Source organism: Macrotis lagotis, chromosome 1, assembly GCF_037893015.1.
Source record: "Macrotis lagotis isolate mMagLag1 chromosome 1, bilby.v1.9.chrom.fasta, whole genome shotgun sequence".
Classification (NCBI taxonomy): Eukaryota; Metazoa; Chordata; class Mammalia; order Peramelemorphia; family Peramelidae; genus Macrotis; species Macrotis lagotis.
The window spans coordinates 578,192,543-578,210,932 of record NC_133658.1 but is presented as its reverse complement, the minus strand read 5'-3'; the positions used below and the strand labels follow the sequence as shown (position 1 = coordinate 578,210,932).

The window sequence follows — 18,390 nt, the reverse complement described above, 5'->3', positions numbered from 1 at the left end:
CAAATTTGAACTTGGAAGATGAGTTTTTCTGGCTCTAGAACTGTTACTGGCACTTTGTCCTCTGGTCACCTAGCTCCACCTAGAATTGTAGTCTGACAGAGATAAGAGAACAGACATAGAAGATTTATTATAGACAAACTAGTATTTATTAAAAAAATCTGTCAACTCCAGATGGTGACAGATTGGGGGATTACTGACAGGTCAGGAGGGTTTGAGATTTTGTTGTTAAAATCTAAAATCTACATGCTACCATGTACCCTGGAATATTTAGGATAGGATGACTAGTCTTGAGGATGAGGTGGGCTAGAGAAAACTTTAGTTAGTCTCTGAGGTCTGATGGGGTGGTTCTTAGAGGCAGAGCTCAAGAGTATATTTCCGCTCAGAGGAAATGAGGTTTGTAACAAAAGAATATAGGATAAAGAATTTCCATAAACATTTTAATCCAGAGCCCCAGGCCTGGGGAATAGATTGTAAGCAGAGCCAATGGAAAGAGATGAATTAGAAACCAAATGGAATTCTTAGAAGGAAGGCCAGGAAGATATCACCTTGGATAGTAGGTAACTCTTAGGATAGCAGTTTGAACTAGAAGAAGGAATTGATCTGAGTCTCACGTTTCTTCATCTGCTTCTAGATAATTTCTAAGAGTTCCTTCTAGTTTTAACATTTATGAGACATTCTGAAGCAGAGGAGAAGGGAAATCATTACTCCACTAACTAGAAATGACAACTGATTCCTCTGAGAAATGGCTGTTCTCAGAGCCAGAGAATGACAGTATGGTAGGCAAGTCAGACTGACCCTATTTGCTAAGTCTTGATTGCTAGCCCACGACCACTGACACACAATACATCTACAATGGCCTGTTGAATATCTCCATTTGGAAGTCTGACCCATCACTTGTAATTTTTGTTGTTATTCACTCATTTTTCAGTCATTACAACTCTTTGTGACCCCATTTAGGATTTTCTTGGCAAAGATACTAGACTGGTTTGTCATTTTCTTCTCCAGCTTATTTTACATATGAGGAAACTGAGGTAAACAGGATGAAGTGCCTAGGCTAGGGTTACCCAGCTAGTGGCTAAGGTCATATTTGAATTAAAAAGATGAGTTTTCCTGACTCTATAACTGTTACTGGTCCTTTGTTCTCTAAGTCTTCTAGCTCCACCTTAGACTTAGCATGTCTAAAATTAAATGAACCATTCCCAGACCACACAAACACACATACACACACACACACACACACACACACACACACACACACACACACAATCCCTCCGTCCCTACTATCCCTATTTCCATGGTACTATGGTATTCTGTGGTATTGTATCATTCTTCCTTTCATTCAGAACCTACAACCTCTGAGTCATTCTTGACTTTTCCCACTTTGTGGGTCTTCTTCCTTGAGCCTTGCCTCCCCTCCCATATCCAATCTGTTACAAAATCCTGCTGATCGTTCCTTCTCAATGTCTCTAGTAAACATTCCTTCCTTTCCATTCCTCCCACCACCATGGTAATTCAGGCTCTTATCTCACAAATGGACTACTATAATCCTTAAATGGTTTTCCTGGCCTTTACTCTCTTCCTGTTCCAATCCATTCACCACACCATGACCATATTAATTTTCCTAAAATACCACTCAGTGGTTCTGCATCATTGATATGATAAGATCGAAGATGCTTGGCTGGCCATTCGAGGACCTGAACAATTGTCTGCAACTTAACCTTTCCATTTGCCAATTCTCTTATTATTAGTTTATCTTTTTATCCACATGGGTATTGTTTTCCCAACTAGGTTATGGATTGTCTGAGGGCAGGGACTCATATCTATGTGTTTCTCTTTGAAAACACATAGGATTACAACAAATACCAATTATATTGAAAAATAGTCATCAAAAATGTTTCTTAAAAGTTCATGAACCCCAGGTAAAGAATCCCTGGACTACAGGAAAAGTCTAAAACTAAAAAAACAAAAAAAAAGGAGGATTATGACCTGTAGTAGTTTAAAGTTACTACCAAATTCTTCAACTCTATGTAGAGAAAACATTTATTAAGCTCCTGTTTTGTGCCAGGAAATTATCCTGCCCTTGGGGACAACGTACACACATATAGTCACCTAAAGATTATGATGATTATGATGATAATATTTGTCCTTCATTCTTTTTTTTCTTTAATATTTTACTTATTTAGAGTTTTACAATTTTTCCCCTATTCTTACTCCCCCCCCCCAGCCCCCAGAGAAGGCAGTCTTTACACTGTTTCCATGGTAAACACTGATCCAGATTGAGTGTGATGAGAGAGAAATGATATCCTTAAGGAAGAAACATAAAAGTCTAAGAGAGAGCAAAATCAGACAATAAGATATCAGTTTTTTTTTTCTTCTAAATTTAAGGTAATAGTCCTTGGTCTTTGTTCAAACTCGAAGTTCTTTCTCTGGATACAGATGGTATTCTCCATTGCAGATAGCCACAAATTGTCCCTGATTGTTGCACTGATGGAATGAGCGAGTCCTTCAAGGTTGATCATCACCCCCATGTTGCTGTTAGGGTGTACAGTGTTCTTCTGGTTCTGCTCATCTCACTCAGCATCAGTTCATGCAAATCCCTCCAGGCTTCTCTGAATTCCCATCCCTATATACCAAATTTGCTAAGCCATCCCCCAATTAAAGGACATTCACTTAATTTCCAATTCTTTGCCACCACAAACAGGGCTGCTATGAATATTTTTGTATAAGTGATGTTTTTACCCTTTTTCATAATCTCTTCAGGGTATAGATCCAGTAGTGTTATTGCTGGATCAGGGGGTATGCACATTTTTGTTGCCCTTTGGGCATAATTCCAAATTGCTCTCCAGAAAGGTTGGATGAGTTCACAGCCCCACCAACAATGTATTAGTGTCCCAGATTTCCCACATCCCTTCCCACATTGATCATTGTCCTTTATGGTCATATTGGCCAGGCTGAGAGGTGTGAGGTGGTATCTCAGAGATGCTTTAATTTGCATTTCTCTAATAAGTAATGATTTAGAGCAATTTTTCATATGACTGTGGATTACATTGATCTCCTCATCTGTAAATTTCCTTTATATATCCTTTGACCATTTGTCAATTGGGGAATGGCTTTTTTTAAAATTTGACTCAGTTCTCTGTATATTTTAGAAATGAGTCCTTTGTCAGAAATACTAGTTGTAAAAATTGTTTCCCAATTTATTACGTTTCTTTTGATCTTGGTTACAGTGGTTTGTCCTTCATTCTTTTTTTTTTAATTTTTTTTTGTCCTTCATTCTTAAAGAAGACCATGACATCAGGGAAGTGATGCCATGACAAGCACAAGAATTGGATTTGAGTGTGTGTGGGGGGGGATAGTGCTAAGTCACTAGCCTCACTTTTTCCTCCAGAACCATCTGGCTCCAGTGGCTAGATATGAATCAGGTCTAGAAATGGCCCTAGATGTGGGGAAGTCAGGGTTAAGTGACTTACCCAAGGTCACACAGCTAGTAAGTATCTGAGGCTGGATTCAAACTTTCTACTCCTGTCTCCAAGGCCAGTGTGCTCTATCTATTTAATGCAGATTAAATACAAGATAGCATTTTGTGGGGAGATGCAGAAAGGGGAAGAGGTATCACTAAAGACTTTAGGTTGAAAGTGGTTCACAGGTCAACTTTTTGAAGGAAACCCTTAATTCTCAAAGTTTCAAGGGAAGAAGAGAGACCATTCAAGCACTGGGGGACAGCCTCTATTCAATTGCAGAGATGGGAAATGAAGTCAAGAACTCATCCAACCAAGCAGTGATCAAACTTACATATGCTGGGGGAGATAAGAGAAAAAAAGGGCTAATTTAGTTCAGAAACTGATGCCAGACAGTAATGGATAGATACCTTCAGATAAGTTTCCTGTCCTCTGCAGAGAATTCAACAATTGTGTGTTCTCCTGATTTGTTATACTTTATCCTCTTACCATAAAGATAAGTACTATGAAGCCCACTTCCTAGCTTCTTGAGCCTGTCACATAGTAGGAGCTTAAAAAAAGGTTAGTTGACCAGTTGAGCTGAGTTTGCAAGGACAGAGAGATACCACTCCAGCTTTGTAGTATTAGAAAATAAAGGTCAAATAAAGTGGGAGTCCAAAATAAAAGACCAGAATTGGATCGGAATTTCCTCAGGCCAGTCTCCTGCCTGGATTCCCATTTTTTCCCAGGAACAGTACAGACAGGGTTAACCCACCATCTTCCAGGAATCATCTGGAACCTGCTCTGTCACAGCCCACAAACATGGGCCAGTGAATACTATTTATTGTTTGATGAATGTGGGCAGCACCCTTTGAATTGGGGAGTGGGCCAATAGGACAATCTGACTCTGAAGTGATGGGGGGAGGGGATGACTATGGCCAAAGGAGGCTGCTGTGAGGTCAGGTAGAAGACCAACATCTCTTTTGTGGAGGAAGTGATCCCTGTGGTTGCCACAGGCCGAGTCATGATTGTTCCAAAGAGCCTGGTAAACAAGCAAACTGAAGGCATGTTTTTGGAACCAATTTGCAGTGGGGGGAAGGGGATTGGTGAGAGTGTATTTATGTGTATTTGTGTGTGCATAGAGTGGGGAGGGGGTTACTCACATCTGTTTCTTCTGGAAATGCTGCATTTTGAAACTAGAAAACAACTATCTTTAATGCCACCAAGACAACAACTTGTAACATAACCAAAGCTCTCAGAGCAAAAAAATTCTTTTATATTCTGGACTTGAGAGGCCATACACACTAACCTAAACCTGAGAAAAGAGACCAGGAGTCAGGATAAGAACTATCTTTTGACTGAGTAAATGGGAGCCTTACACTACTGACTATCAATGATTCCCCTTTCTTTTCTCTGACTTCCAAGGTTGGGGGCCAGGGTAAGGGACATAGGGATGGGAGAATTCACTCATGACCCTAGAACATATTGCTGTCATATGCCCATTAGACCTGGGAAACATTCTCTTGGCTAGTTAAATGTGCCCTGCCCTTTGTAGGACTGGCCAACTGGATGGATGATCAAGAGACACCACTTAGGGAGCAGAGGTCTGTGAGTTTACAGCCTTGTCTTCCGAGCCCCAGTTTCCCCAAATCTTAGTATGGAGTCCTAACTCTAGGGCCTAAGGGAAGTTGGACCTAAGGAAATACCAAAAACCACAGCAAACTCCAACCCTCATTGGCAGAGAAGGTTTCAAAATGACATTTTTTTCTTTTTGGCTAAAGTCACTTTTGGCATTTCAGGGTGCTGGCCTGATTCCCAGCCTCCCTGGCCCCCTGCCTGCCAGCTCCTTGGAGGCTATTTTTGCCATTTACTTATTTATTAACTATTATAACTCCTTAGGCCAGCTGGGGCAAATGTACACATGCACACACAATTTCACTTCAAAGTCACTTAGAAAATCAAATGAGATTGTTCAGAACAAGGTTTCTAAAATAGGGTGGAAAAAAGGGGGGGGGGTGGAGGTGATAAGAGTCTTCAACATGATGGAGACTCCCAGACCCAGCTTCTGTGCAGAGAGAGCTGCAAGTCATAGGAAATGACAGATATGGTTTTAAATTGGAAGGAACCTTTAGAGTTCTATCTTTTCCTAACTCTCTTATTTTACAGATGGGGAAAATTGAGGTCAAGGTGGGGGGGGCGTCATTTGCCCACAGGTTCATAGAGTCAGGTTTTGAATCCAACACCTTTGACTCCCAATCCGGGATTTTTTTTTCTACTGCTACAGGCAGAGTGGAATCTCAGTGTTCACAGCCTCCAGAAAGGCAGAATTTTCTATTCTTAGGCTCCCAGATCATTGGATGAAATGTAATCTGAGGCTCAGATCCCTGGTGCTCCTTCCCTCACGTCCTCTAGAAAATCAGAGAACCCTTAGTCATATGCCATTGCCCTGAAGGGGGACTAGCATCAGGGAAGGATTCATATCCACAACTCAGGGGGTCTTTAGAGACCCTGAGATTGGACAGTCTTTTTAGATCTAAGAAGCCAAAGGGGATGCTGGGAATGTAAAAGGAACTCAGGTTGATTTCTATCCTCTTCTTTCTGACACACATCTTCAGGTCTAGGGATCCTAGGAAATCAGCCAATATGCCTTGGACAAATCAGGGCTCTTCTTGTCTTCATCTTTACCTTTTTCCCCTCTTATACTCCCACCTAATCTTTGTTCAGGTTCACAGAAGTCTACTTAATTAGGCTGATTGTCTTCTCCTTTTCTCTTGATGAAATCCATTTCAACTTGAGCAGGGTGGTTGCTTTTCAGTGGAACAACTAATAGATATTAATTGATACAAAGGATCCTAGATATAAAGCTAGGAAAGACTTCAAAAGGAGAAAGTCAAGGCCCATAAATGCAATGTAGGTTGCTAAAAGTCACACAGGTCATAAGAATCTGTAGTGGGATTGGAACTCAAGTCCTGTGGAGCTAATAAACTTGCCAAGGTATCACATTGCTTCCTCAACTTGATTTAAAAACCAGTAATGGTCCCTTTTTTGTTTGAGCTAACTGAGTAAAAATTAATTGATTGATTGCTTTGTGGCCTAACCATACCCCAGCAAAATTCTCTCTTCTGAAGAGAAAAATAGGTCTTAGAATTATTAGAGTTGGAAAGATATTTAGAGATCATCTAATCCAATTCTCATTTTTCCCAGAAGAGGAAAGTAAGAAAATTAGGGAATTGTCCAAGGTCATACCAACTAATTAGGAGCAGAGTAAAGTCATTGGATTATAGATTTGGAGCTGGAAAGTCCTTCAGAAGTCATTTAGTCCAATTCCCTCATTTTTTTAGAAGAAGAAACTGAAGCTAAGGGAGACTAGCTGACTTGGCCAATATTACACAGTGTAGTAAAGAACAGAAGTGGAATTTGCATTCAGGTCCTCTTTCTTTGGTGTTCCTGATGCCTTTTAGAGTCCTTATATGAGGAAGGCAGAAAATGATGAAGTTATCATATTTTCCTCTTCTAATCGATTTGCAGCTTTCTTGTACATTTGTATTTATTTAGTGAGGCTGCTAGGTAGTACTGTGGTTAGAGCACCTGACTTAGAGTCAAGAACACCTGAGTTCATATCTAACCTCAGACACTATAATTCTATGTCACTGGTCAAATCACTTAATCTCTATTTGTTTTAGTTCCTCATCTATAAAATGGGAACATACTGGAAAAGAAAATGGCAAATCACTCCAGTATCTTTGCCAAGAGTATGCCATGACTAAACAACAATAACCTTTACTTTGAAGCAGGAAGGCCCTTCAAAACACCAAATCCTTGGAACCTGAGGCAAAAGGAAGTGTTGTTTGTGGAAGTTTTTTGAAGGGACTTTGGAGAAAGGAGCTCTGGTATTTGGGAGGCCCCACTTTGCAGCAAAAGGAAAGTCTCCTTTCCATCTTCCCAATTCCCTGCTTTTGAGATAAGGCAAGAGAATTGCATCCTTTCTGTGGGCTTGGTTTCTACTTCCCCTTGTCCCCAGGGTGGGTTGGGTGGGAATGGGTTTTTATAACTGCTGCATCAGAATTTTACAAATCTGATAGCCAGTTGAACACATATAAGTTTGTGCCAAGCTGGAATGGGAGAGTGAGAGGTTGGTTTTCTTGCTATAAAGGTGGGTAGAGGAGGAATTGAGGAGTCTCAGCCTGTATTTGAGCGAGAACAGAACTAGACTTGCTGTGGTTCTGTGATTCAGATGACACCTTTTCTTTTGTACCCCTTAGAATTTGGCTGAAGCCCACAGACTGAGGACCCAGGCATGTGTCTCTACCACATGGCTCTGTCATATTGACTTTCTCATGAGAATAAAGGGATATGCTTTTTTAGCTGCTATTTTAGATTATTTTCTCTTTTAATTAACCAATTGATGTGTGTGGAAAAGTCATGAGAGCCAGGGTGGTGTGATAGATAAATAGCAGACCTAGACCAGAGAAAGAGCTGAATTCAAGTCCTCCCTTAAATGTATCAGAGATGGTAGAGAGTTGACCTCAGAATCAGGAATACTTATGTTCAAGTACCATCTCTCATATGCACTGGCCTTGTGACCTTGGGTAAATCCCAGTCTCTAGATGCTCTAGGCAGCAAAGTTGCAGAAAAGATGTTGACCTGCATTGGCAGAGGGACTTTCTTTACCAGGTAATTCAATGAGTCAGATCTAGAAAACCAGTCATTATCTAATGATTTGGAATGATTCAATAAGCAAGTATTTATTAAGCAGGTACTATATACACAGTAGATAAGCTCCTGGGCTTGGAATCAGGAAGACTCATCTTCATGAGTTCAAATCTCACCTCAGACACTTACTAGCTGTGTGAACCTAGATGTCATTTCATCCTATTTGCCTCAGTTTCCTCATCTGTCAAATGAGCTAGAGAAGGAAATGGCAAACCACTCTGGTTTCTCTGCCAAGAAAATCCCAAATGGGGTCATGAAGAGTCAAATATCACTAAAACAACTCAACAAGAGCAAAATCGTATACAAGGAATGGATTGTACAAAGTATGAAGAATACTTGAAGGAACTTAACATCATACTGTGCGGTTTGGAATATAACATCTGAATGGAAAAATGTTCACAATATAATTTGAAGAGGGTCAGAACATTTATAGAGATCAAGAAAGGCCTCCTGTGAGAATTGGCATTTGAGCTGAGTCTTGAAGAAGTTAAAAATATTAAGAGATGAATTTGAGGAGAAAATTATCACAGGCACTGGAGAACAAATAATCTTGCAAAGGCGTGGAGATAGAGAGATTAAATGATGACTGTGGTCAATAACAAGCTATTACTCTAGCAGGGTATTTTGGAAAAATCTTTGATTTCATTTTAGTGGATATTTGTTTTACCAATGCAAAGCAAAAACCAGGGGCCAACCTTCTCTTTCTTCAACTTTCCTTTTCCTTCTCGATCTTCTGCTGATTCAAGCTTTTACTTTCCAACCTTCTCCCTTCCTAGCCAGGATGATTAATCTTTGAATAGTAAATACATGGTCTTTTGCTGGGTCTGACCATGATGCCTTTTCAGCTCTGTAAGACTCACTGGGTTGGTATACCACTTGACTGTGGCCTTATGGAATCCAGGGTCACCTTTGCACTATGATGAAGCCTGTATAGGGCAGATCTGCAAGTAGAGGGTCCCCTTCTTTAGTGTCAGTGATGTGAATGAGTGGACTTTACAGGCAGTTCCCCTCATAAGAACAGTTTTCATTCCAGTTCATTTGGAAGTGGGTTGTTTGTAACTCAGAACACATTTTTCCCACAGAAACAATGTCATAAATTGTAGTTAGGTTCCCAGTCCACAGAGACCTATTTAAGCCATAATGTAGCTAAGTTAGTCTTATGTAACCTATTCCTTACTAGTACAATGGCTTTCATGGGTAAAAACTCATCCTGACTATACATACCAGTTCATGTCTGAACTTAAAGGGATTCCTCAATAAAGTAGCAGATTATTATTGTTCTGCTGTTTTTCAGTCATCTGGGGTTTTCTTAAAAAAGATATTGGAATGGTTTGCCATTTCCTCCTCCAGCTCATTTTACAGATGAGGAAATTGAGGCAAATAGATTTATATGACTTGCCCAGGGTCACACAGCTGGTAAGTGACTGAAAATATTTGATCTCAAAATGAGTTTTCTTGACTACAAACCCAACACTCTATCCCCTGAGCCATCTAGCTGCTCACCTCAGCAGAACTGAGATTTAAATCTCGGGCCTCTGATTCCTGACCTAATATCATTTGACCCTGGGCAACAAATTCACCTCAGTCTCTCTGAGCATGTTTCCTTATTGGTAAAATGAAGGATTTGGACTAAATGAGCTCCAGAATTCTGGGAGTCTTTGATGTTTTTGTGAGAGTGATGGCATGGAGAGAAGTTGCCCATCAATTCAGGGACTTGCCAGGATTCCTGAAACCTCAACTTGGCATAAAATAAGAAAATTCTGCCTCAAGAACATAGCCATGCATTGTAATAGATATGACACTGGGGACCACCTGCCTGAAGTTTCAAAAGTAGCCTTAACATTTCTATGCATAGGCTTTCTTCAGTGGATTGGGAGCCATGAAAAATCTCATATTGATACCAGTGCATAAGGAGAGATAGGATAGGGAGATAAGAGCCTTCAGAGGAGACCCAAGGGAATTGACTGGCAGAGAGAAACTTTTAATCTGGTGTTATGAATAGTTTTAGAAAATAACTCCTCCAAGTTCTGGGACTCACATAGCCTCTGTCCCTACTCATGTAGCTTTATGTTCCCACTAACTTCAGTACACCTTTCTCAGGTTTGTGATGAACACATGATTAGGGAGGGGAACATCAGTTTCCTCTGGCAGGGACTGGGAGCCAGTCTGGGCCTCCAGGGGACCCTTTTCTCTTGGGATGGAGTTGGGCTCTCAGTCTCCAGGGTAGCTGTGGTTAAAGGCAGAGCTGCCTGTCCTGAAAGCTCGAACAACTTTACTGTTTCCCGTTTCATAGTAAAAGACTTCATCGTAATGAGATAATGTCTGTGCTCCACCCAGAGCAACTGGGACAGAGACATCAAGTAATAGAATTTTCACAAAAACAACAACAATAATAATAATGACCCTTACAATCACAAAGAGTGCCAGGAAATCTGCTGGTGGGCTCTGATCCAGATGTGTAGCTGGTATACCAGGGATGGGTGTGGTAGAATTCTTGGTTGAAGTCAGTGGGTTTTCACATGTTTTTGTGACTTGACCATCTCCACACCCCACAACTCCTCCCCCAAATTAAAAGCCTGGAGTTTGCCTTTTAAAAATATCCCTTGGACCTCTGGGAGCCAAGATGGCAGAGTAAATAGTAAATTGTTGTAACTCTTCCATATTCACCTACAAACAACCATAAATAGTACCCTAAAACAAATCCTGGAACCAGCAGAGCCAGCAAAGAGATGGGGTAAAACAATATTTTAACCCAAGAAACTTGGAAGATTGGTAAGAAAGGACTGTCTCACTTAGGTAAAAGTGAACCAACAACAAGCTCCACTTCAACAAACCAGAGGGAAATCCTGAACACCAATGTGGTGGAGCAGGTAAATGTGAACACTAGGACCCCTTTACTTGCCTCAGCATAGCCAGAAGACTGGGCAGACTTCAGCTCCAGAATAGCCCTGGGCAAGTAGGCAATCTAATGGCCAGCTCTCCATGTGCTTTACAGTGGTGCCAGAGGAAATGCAGAAATGCCCCCAACAGTCTCAGCACACGTCAATCACCAGTACTAGACCCCTGGCTCAGCATCAGGTAAGCTGCCAGTCCCCCATGGATCTCCAATAGCACTTGTTACCCCACCCCACCCTCTCAGTGCAGCACCAGACACTAGGGTCCCTCCTGGGCTTCAGAGCAATACCATATAGCACCAGGTAAACAGCCAGGATCTGCAACCCCTGGCACAAGAAGCTGACACAGTGCTCCTTCCACTCTAAGATCAAAGTTAAAATTTAAAAGAAAGGGAAAAGGTCAAAAAAGATGAGAAAAAAACAACAAAAAAAGAATCTGATCATAAAAAAATTATTATGGTGAAAGGGAAAAGGACAACAATGTCAAAACAACTATGGACAAAACCCCACATTAAAATAGGATGTGGTGTCAATTTCAGAAATAACTCATGGAAGAATTCAAAAAGGGGCTTAAAAATCATATAAGAGAGAGGAAAAATTGGGGAAAGCAACGAGAGGGTGTTACAAGAGAATTATGAAAAATATTAAACAGCTTGGAAAAAACCAATTGTTTAAAAAGTAGAATTGGTCAAATGGAAAAGGAAGTACAAAAGCTAAATAAGGAAAATAATCCTTTAAAAGTTAGATTTGGACAAGTAGAAGCTAATGACTCTAAGAGACATCAAGAATCAATCAAATCAATTAAAAAAGAATGAAAAATAGAAGAAAATGTAAATTACCACACTGGAAAAACAAATGACCTGGAAAATAGATCTAGTAGAGACAATGTCAGAATCAAAGGACTAAATGAAAGGTAATCAAAAGAAGGACCTGAACAACTTTCAAGAAATTATCAAGAAAAACTGTCCTGATATCCTGAAAGCAGAAAAGAAAAATCGGCATTAAAAGAATCTACAGATCACCTGAGGAAAGATATTGCAAAATAAAAACTCCATTATAATTATAATCAAATTATAGAACTATCAGATCAAGTTAAAAATACTGCAAGGGGCCAGGAGGAAGCAAGTCAAATATTGGGGAGTCACAATTAATTTTATATAGAACTTAATAGCTGTAACACTAGAGAATTGGAGGTCATGAAACATAATCCAGAAAACAGAGGAGCTAGGATTACAATTATAAGAATCACCTACCCAGAGAAATTAAGCATAATACTTCAAGGGGGAAAAATGGTGACTCAATGAGAAGAAGGATTTCAATTTTTTTTTGTAAGGAGATGACCAGAATTGAATAAAAAAAATTCATCTCTAATGAATCTAATCTCTAAATCTTCTTCATCAAGAGAAGCCTAAAGGAGAAAAGGGGGAAAGAAAACAGGGATTCTGTGGAGCTGAATTGTTTATATCCTTGCATGAGAAGACGATACTTGTAATTCTTAAAATTATCCCACAAATAGCATAGCTAGACAGAAGACACATAGAGAGTATTAGTATAAAGTGAATTTGAAGGAATGACATAAAAAAATAAGGGATGAGACAAAGGAGTACACAGTACAGAAGGAAGAGAGATGAGTGGAGTAAATTAATTCACACAAGAGACACATAAAAAATTTGTTACAGTATAGGTAAAGTTGGGGGGGGGGGCAATGAACCTTACTCTCACCAGTATTGACTCAAAGAAGAAATAATATACACAATCAATTGAATATAGAAATCTGCCCTACCTGATGGGAAAGTAGGAAGGGAGGAGGTTAAATTAAGTGTGAACTGATACAAAGAGAAAAAGAGTAAAACCAGGAAAACATTGTATCAGCAATATTATGTGACAATCAACTCTGAATGACTCAGTTCTCAGCAATACAATGATTAAATATAAGTACAAAGTGGGTGGGGGCTGATAGAAGAGAGGGAAGCAGTAGAATGAAGCAAAACCACTGTCAAGTTGGGAAAGGGTGAAAGGAGAGAGGATAAATGGAGGAAAAATAGATGGAGGGAAACACACAATGAGTAATCATAACTCTCCCATAAAAACAGAAGTAGATAGTAGAGTGAATCAAAACCAGAATCCTACAATATGATGTTTACAAGACAAGTAATTGAAGCAGAGAGACACACTGCAAAAGGCAAGGGGCTAGGGCAATATCCATTATGTTTCATCTGAAGTTAAAAAATCAGGGATAGCAATCCTGATCCCAGACCAAGCAAAAGCAAAAATAGATCTAATAAAAGAGATAAGGAAGGAAAGTACATCTTGCTAAAAGGTAGCATTAAACAATGAAGTAATGTCAATACTAAATATATATGCACTGAGTTGTATAGCATCCAAATTATTTTTTTTTAGGTTTTTTTGTAAGGCAAATAGGGTTAAGTGGCTTGCCCAAGGCCACACAGCTAGGTAATTATTAAGTGTCTGAGACTGGATTTGAACCCAGGTACTCCTGACTCCAGGGCCGGTGCTTTATCCACTACGCCACCTAGCGGCCCCCCCCCAAATTATTTTTTAAAGATTTTATTTATTTATTTTGAGTTTTACAATTTTCCCCCTAATCTTACTTCCCTACCCCCACCCCCCACGGAAAGCAATCTGTCAGTCTTTACATTGTTTCCATGTTGTACATTGATCCAAACTGAATGTAATGAGAGAGAGAAATCATATCCTTAAGGAAGAAACATAAAGTATAAGAGATAACAAGATCAGACAATAAGATATCCATTTTTTTTCCAAATTAAAGGTAATAGTCCTTGGTCTTGGTTCAAACTCTACAGTTCTTTCTCTGGATACAAATAGTATTCTCCATTGCAGACAGCCCCAAATTGTCCCTGATTGTTGCATTGATGGAATGAGCGAGTCCATCAAGGTTGAACATCACCCCCATGTTGCAGTTAGGGTGTACAGTGTTTTTCTGGTTCTGCTCATCTCACTCAGCATCAGTTCATGCAAATCCCTCCAGGCTTCCCTGAATTCCCATCCCTCCTGGTTTCTAATACAACAATAGTGTTCCATGACATACATATACCACAGTTTGCTAAGCCATTATCCAATTGAAGGACATTTACTTGATTTCCAATTATTTGCAACCACAATCAGGGCTGCTATGAATATTTTTGTACAAGTGATGTTTTTACCCTTTTTCATCATCTCTTCAGGGTATAGACCCAGTAGTGGTATTGCTGGATCAAAGGGTTTAGCATTAAAATTCTTTTTTTTTAAGGTTTTTGCACAGCAAGTGTTGTTAAGTGGCTTGCCCAAGGCCACACAGCTGGGTAATTATTAAGTGTCTGAGGCCAGATTTGAACCCAGGTACTCCTGACTCCAGGACCGGTGCTCTATCCACTTCACCACCTAGCCGCCCCAAGCACCCAAATTCTTAAAGAAGTTACTGTGTGGCCTTGGGCAAGCCACTTAACCCTATTTGCCTTGAAAAAAAACCTAAGAAAAAAGAAGTTACGTTACAATTACAGGCTAATAACCAAACAAGAAATAGAGAGCATTATGAAATAGAAAGCAGATAATTTTGATTGTATTAAATTAAAAAGGTTTTGCACAAACAAGACACTAATGAAGCCAAAATTAGAAGGAAAGCAGAAAACTGGGAAACAATCTTTATAATATGTGTCTCTGCTAAAGGACTTACTTCTCAAATAAATAGAGAATTTAGTCAAATTTATAAAAATACCAACCATTCCTCAACTGATAAATGGTCTAAATATATAAACAGGGAGTTTTCAGATGAAGAAATCGAAGCTATATTTTGGCATATGAAGAAATTCTCTAAATATCTTTTGATTAGAGAAATGCAAATTAAAGTAACTCTGAGCTACCACCTCACACCTATCAGATTGGTTAATATGACAAAAAAAGGAAAATGATAAATGTCGGAGAGGTTGTGGGAAAAGAAGGGCAGAAATGCATTGTTGGTGGAATTGTAACTTGATCTAAATCATTCTGGAGAGCAATTTGAAACTATATTCAAAGGTCAGTCAAACTGTACATACCCTTGGAGATCCAGCAATACCACTACCTGATGTCCCAAAGAAATCATAAAAAAAAATGGGGAAAGGACCTACCTACATGTGCAAAAATATTTATAGCAGCCCTTTTTAGGGTAGCAAAATATTACAAATCAAGGGGATGCCCTTCAATTAAGGAATGACTGAATGAGCTGTAGTCTATGAATGTAATAGGATACTTCTGTGAAATAAGAACTGATGAACAAATTTCAGAAAAACTTGTGAAGACTTGTATGAACTAACACAAAGGGAAAAAGAATAGAACCAGGAAAACATTCTATCAGCAATATTATGTGATGATCAACTCTGAAAGACTCAGTTCTTCTCAGCAATACAATGTACACATATATAAGTACAAAGGAAATTGCTATCCACATCCAGAAAAAGAATTGATGGGCTCATTGCAGATCGAAACATACTTTTTTCACTTACTTTATTCTTTGCTGTGTTTTTTCCTTTTGATCTGTTTCTTATTTCATAACTGTGACTAGTATGGAAATAAGTTTTACATGATAGTACATAGGTAACCTACATCAAATTGTCTACCATTTTTAGGAAGAAAAATTTGGAAATCAAAATCTTGTAAAATTGAATACTAAAAATTGTCTTGACATGAATTCTAAAAAATACTATTAAAAAGTAACTCTGCCACCCAACTGTTAATGGGACTTCTCTAGCTATTACTTTGCTGTTTATCTCACAGTCTGGAAGAGAAAGATTTTTTGGAAAGGCTGAGAGAGGAAGGGGTGGAGATTAGTTTAATCTGTGTATAACAGCCACATTTACCATAACCCGTAGTGGGGGGATAGGACAGGTGAATACATTGATTATCAAATGTTGTATCTTGGTCCCCATCCGGGACCGATTATGTGGCAACTACTGAGACAGAGCCCTAAACCACATTTATAGATGGTAGAGTGAATAGTATGCAAATCCTGGGTTCAATTCCCATCTCAGTTACTTTTATCTGTAAAATGGAAGTCACTTACCTCCAGGTGTTGTAGAAGGCATAACTGTATTTAGATTTGCAAACTTGAAATTGCTGTATAGATGAGAGATACTATCATTTTTGATTTCCCTCCATCCCCAACCCTGAGCCTAGCACAGTAGGAAATTTCTTGAAGGAAGGAGCAGCTTTGTTTCTTACTATCTCCTTAGTCTAGCACCTATTTGGCACATTGTCAGTTTGTTGAATGATTATATGTATCATGTGAGGTGCTCTATCATTCTTTCTTCCTTATCCCCTTGAGAATTTGACAGTTCTGAGTTTTATAAATCTCTTCCTCCTTCTTCTTTGCCTCCTTCCTCTCTTGTTCTTCCTTCTCTTTCTCCTCCTCTCTACTTCCCTTCATATTTCAAGCCTTTTGTTTGTGGCCATCTGTCCTAGTCCCTTCCGCATCTTTGACTAGTAGGGCAGACATCACAGCTGCCTCTTCCTTAGTACCCTTCCAGTACTCAAGTTCCCAGAATCTTGATAGACCAGAACAGGTTCCCAAATCTGGGCCTGGATTGTGTTTGCTCTGCTTCCTTTTTCAGCAGTCATTTCCTAGAGGGGAAGCCAGAACTCTGAGGAGCTGGTTTGTAAATTCCTAAGATGATTAAACTGAATGTAAAGGAGTATGGTGAAAGAACTGAGTAGTCCAGTGGTTTGGAGTTGGGATCTGTTATCAGGATTGGGTTAGACTTATCTTCTGACACCTGTAAAGATGGGTGAGACTCTTAGACAATACAAGCGTATGGTCAGGGAAGCCTGGCTATCCCATAGCTGGTGATTGAACTAAGGAGGAAGGAGTGAAATGGGATGTTCTGTAGACATCCGTTTAACTCACTGTATGATAGCAGATACCTCATTCTTGCGCCCACGCCTTCCCTCTCCTCTCCTTTGCCTCCTATCCCTACCTTCCAGCTCTCCTTTCTGGTGACTTGCAGTCATATCTCATAAGTTAAATGGAAGCAGAGACTGGAGATTAATTGCCAAGTAATTTGAGCCGGAGTGGAATTTTGGCCTGAATTTCTCTTAATCTTCTCTGGTCTCCCAGAGCTGTGTAACTGAAGTCCCTGGGGTCTTAAAGTGAGCTCTGTGTCTGAATCATTCTCTTAAATCTCCCAGTTAAAGGAGACAGTATCATACAATGGAAAGAGCCTGGACTTGAAGTCAGGTGATAACAGCTTGAACCTCATTTCTGCCTCTTCTGAGCTATGTGACCTTGGAAAAAAGTCACTTCAGTTCTCTAGGTTTCCTTTTCTTCATCGGTAAAATGGCCTTTTCTTCATCTATAAAGTACCCTCTTTAGATCATTTCTGATTTATATCTATGATCCTTTATCAGCACCTTCAGTCATTTCAGTTATGACTGACAGCGTATGTTGGAGAGATGAAGGAAGCCAGATAGAAGTAGATGCTATATAGATGATTGAACAGAATACCACAGCCTGCATTCATTCATTCAATGAATATTTTATCAAGCCTCTACAAAGCTTGATAAACTACGCACATTCAATCAATAAACATTTATTGAGCATTTAATGTATACTGAGAATTATCATAATCAACAAGTACCTACTATATTTCAGACTCTGTACTGGGCATTGTAATACAAAAGCAAGTGAGATTCCTCACTTTCCAGGAACTTAGCCTACTATAGCATTCCAAGAAGATATTTCCATCAGAGGAGGGAACAACTCTTCCAAAGATGCTGGAGCAAAATTGGGAGAGTGCCATCACTGGGATGGATATCGATTCCAGTCATATCCACTCTTGGCCCCTGTGACTGTCAGCTACAAAAATTTACATTTGAATAATGTTGGATTGAATGAAATATATGTTGAGTATAGATAGGGTTAGGTACTGGACCTGTAATGTTATTGATATTAGGAACTCCCAGGATAAAAATTTTTCTACCAAAGCAGGCAGGTTAGCCCCTTCTTGATAGCTCAGGGTCTTAGAAAATTGTCTGGAAGAGCTCATGGAAGTTAGATGATTTATCCAGGGTGCCCCTTCTTGATAGCTCAGGGTCTTAGAAAATTGTCTGGAAGAGCTCATGGAAGTTAGATGATTTATCCAGGGTTACACAATCAGTATGTGTCAGAGATGGAACTTGAACCCAGATCTTCCTGATTGATTCTTAGGGTATACTGTATATTAATTGTAATGAGCAATGTATGTGTTTTTCTCATCTTTCACAATAGAGTGGCTGCTCCATTGATCCTGTTATTCCCATGCTTAGTAGTTCCAAAAAGATTTAATGACTGTGATTGGTGCTTTAGAAAAAAATGA

The 18,390-nt window shown here is 39.5% G+C and overlaps 1 protein-coding gene across 1 annotated transcript in view; it reads left to right on the top strand.

Annotated features, from left to right (window-relative positions):
* Nucleotides 1-18,390, top strand: part of ADCY5 (adenylate cyclase 5) — a 244,372-nt gene that overhangs the window by 43,721 nt on the left and 182,261 nt on the right.